This window comes from Microtus ochrogaster, unplaced genomic scaffold (genome assembly GCF_000317375.1).
Source record: "Microtus ochrogaster isolate Prairie Vole_2 unplaced genomic scaffold, MicOch1.0 UNK198, whole genome shotgun sequence".
Lineage (NCBI taxonomy): Eukaryota > Metazoa > Chordata > Mammalia > Rodentia > Cricetidae > Microtus > Microtus ochrogaster.
In genome coordinates this window covers 77,077-80,597 of record NW_004949296.1, presented here as the reverse complement: position 1 = coordinate 80,597, position 3,521 = coordinate 77,077, and positions in this window count along the sequence as shown.

Sequence of the window (3,521 nt, the reverse complement as noted above, 5' to 3'; positions counted from 1 at the left end):
TGAATTCTAACTGGAAATACAGTATTTATAGATATACAATAAGCTGTTAAGAGACATATTCATATTGTATCATCCATATGGAATGATTGGCAAACAATTGATTAAAACTTGATTATTCCTATGTGGTAAAATCATCAAAACCTTCTCTTCTTAAAATTTCATCCAAGTGATGTATTGTGATTCCTTGAGCCACAGACAGGACAAAAAGTGCTGAACAATCACAGAAAAATAAGTGGGTGGAATGAAATAATAAATAAATCTGATTGATGAGAAAGAGTAAAACACAGATTTTCCAAGTTTGTTCTATGGATTAAGCAGAGTCCTCACCCTTGCTGAACCTTTGTTACCTTAGTTTAGAATCAAAAGAATGTCACAGACAAATAGCAAAGTTTCACTGGGGTGACAGTAGCGGTCCAGTCTGTCCCGGCAGCACTAAAGACTCATGTGGAAGCATGCAGGTCTAATGGCCTCGCCACACAACTTCTAGGACACTGAGCAATGTCCTGACCTCTCTCTGTACATCCCAGGAAGAAGAAACAGTGGAGACGCTTCTGATGATCAGATTGAACTCTTTTAAGGAAATTTTTTAGCACTATCCAGAAACTTCTAATTTATTCAACGTTTTTTTAATGATTGGGGGGGGGGAAGTTTACCAAGTAAAGAATAGCCAGTCTTTAACTGAGCGGTTTCAAATATTGATTTGTGATCTTAACAAAAACTCTAGCATTATCAGCCTGCTCCATTGGTGCTAATTTCACATGATTTAAAGTCCATTGCCAGTTTATGTTGGCCCAGGAAAGGATGAGCTGCCCTGAGCACAGAAGGGAATGCCCTGCTCTGTAAAGGACTCTGAGGCTTGTCCTTCTGTTACACATCACACACATAACAGTGGAAGCATGAGCACAGACTCTTGCACTCAGATGAACACCGGTCTGAGATTTTAGGAAACTGCAAAGACAGTGGAACTGAGGTCTGAATCCTCATTAATAAACTCTATTCCATTATCTATATGGCTTCAATCTGTTTTCACTGAAGTATTAGATTTAAACTACTTTTCTGCCCTCTTGTTAAATGAAGATGTATTCTTCTCTCAGACAATACAACCTGTCACAGTTTCCTGTTTCTCCACTGCTCCCTCTCCCTTCCCTCTCTTCTTCCCCAGGTCCTCTCCACCAGATACCCTCTGCCTTTGGTTTCCTGCAGGAGGGAGTAGGTTCCAAGAGACACCAACCAAACATGACAAAGCAAGGTACAATAAGACAAGATGAAAGCCCTCAAATGGAGGCTGGACAAAGCAACCCTGTGAAAGAAGAGAGTCCTAAGAGCAGGCAAAGGAGTCAGAGATAAACACCCAGTGCTATATTAGTCCCACAAAATGCCATAACACACGGAGAGAACCTGGTGATGAGCTGTGCAAGCCCCATACTTCTCACTTCAGTCTCTCTGAGGCCATATGCACCCACTTAGTTGATTCAGTCAGTCATGCTCTCCTTACATCCTCCAGCCTCTCTGATTCCTACAATCTTTCTTCCCTTCCCCAAGTGCCGAGTGGAAGGACCTGATGGAGGCCCTCAATGTAGACTCTTCCTCCTGCATTATGTCTGCTGTGGTTGAGCACTCACTCTCATCTAACTGAGGAAGCCTCTCAGATAATGACAGAACAAGGCATCAATCTATGAATAAAGAAGAATATTATTAGTAATCATTTTAATGATTTTTTTCACCATTCATTTTGGTTCTGCCCTAAGTCTCTAGGCTATCCAGTCTCTGGTTCTTAACCATCCCACACATTATAAGGCATTGACTCCCTCTCATGGCATTGAGATCAAACATTGGTTGGCTCTTCTCACAAGTTCTGTGCCACCATGGCCCCAGCACACCTTGCAAGCAGCACAGATTTTATGTTGAGGATTTTGTGGCTGGTTTGGTGTCCATGTTTCTCTTTCAGTAGCCTTCAGAGTACCTTACCTCACCAGAGAGACTAGAACATATGAGTAAAGGCTCCATACAGGCACGAGCTCAAACTCTCTACATTCAGTGAGTTTGTGGATGTTGACCTCTCAATGGTGTTCATTGTCAATTTGAGAAGAGCGACCCCTGTTCTAGCATCAGCTTCAGTCCCAGTTCTCCCCTCTTTTAAAGCATAGGCATTCTGAGAAACAAAAGCAAGTTTCACACCTGGGGAACTGAGATTTAAATAGAGGCAGAGCATTAACCAGCTCGACAGTCCATCAACAATGTCCACACCTGATTTCCAGATTTTTAAATTAAATTTAATGTGATACAGGACCTAGGTAAATAACTCTTCTTAGAATATTGTAATCTTTAGACTTTCAAGTTAGCAATGGTTTAAAAGTGAATAGTCACTATAGTTTGTATAACTCAGATAAGCAGGTATGGGCATTGTTTGTAGACTGTCCAGCTAGTCAATGTTCTGCCTCTACTTAAACTGAAGGCATTTTCAAGACATTGAGCTTGAAAACAGTGCTTTAGCCAAAATAACAAAAATTGTTATTTCATTGTCTACCTGAAATACATAGTTACATGAAATATATATGAGTATACTCAATAATATTCAGTCATAGAGACAGAAGTGCTTAACCAAAGCAAACACCAAAGTAAAAACTTAAAAGGTGTTTGAAACCTAACCACTTGACTTTTCTGCAACCAGATGTGAGAATGCTTACTTCTCTACCCACCCCAAACCTTGAAATTTGTCAAATATTTAAACTCCTGTCTAATTATTAAGAAAGGGCAGTTACATCAATATTTTGACATGCATTTGATTTAATTGTGAATAAACTTAAGAATCTTTACCCACGAGGACACAGGTCCTCACCACATCCTCTGTCATACTTGCTCTCACTTCTGTGTGGGAGATCATGACACACTGCCCTCATTCTGGTTTCTTCTTTCACTTGATATTTTTCATTTATTTCCTCTACTGAACATCAGACAGAATCTGCTCCAGAGTATCCATGGCTTTTTTAATTTCTCCAAGTCACACAGTGAGTGCCATAAACCTGAATCCTCTGCCCCATTTTGTCACCTTGTCATCACAATATAGAGAAAAGAGAAATGTTTATCTCTAGTCCTGAAATATGTATATGGGCATTTAATGTAATAATATATTTAATATTAATATATATTAAGGAATATCCAAATCATAAATACTACCATCACTTAACAATTTCTTCACATTTAATATCCCAAAAACCTTTAGTGTAAAGTCATCTCAAAGATATGCCAACAAAATTATATTTTTAAAATATAAAGAATATGTTATCAAAGTAAGTAAAAGAGTTAATTATTTTAGCATATATTAACAATGATCAATGTGAGGAATATTGATTGCATTTATTTGACCTGGAAGAAGCATGACTTTTTTCATATTTTGAAATTATAATTACTTCACTTTCCTCCCTCTGATTCCATGTATTTCCCCCTGCTTTGTTTCAAGCTCACAACTTCTTTTTCTTTCATTGTGTATATATATATATATATATATATATATATATATA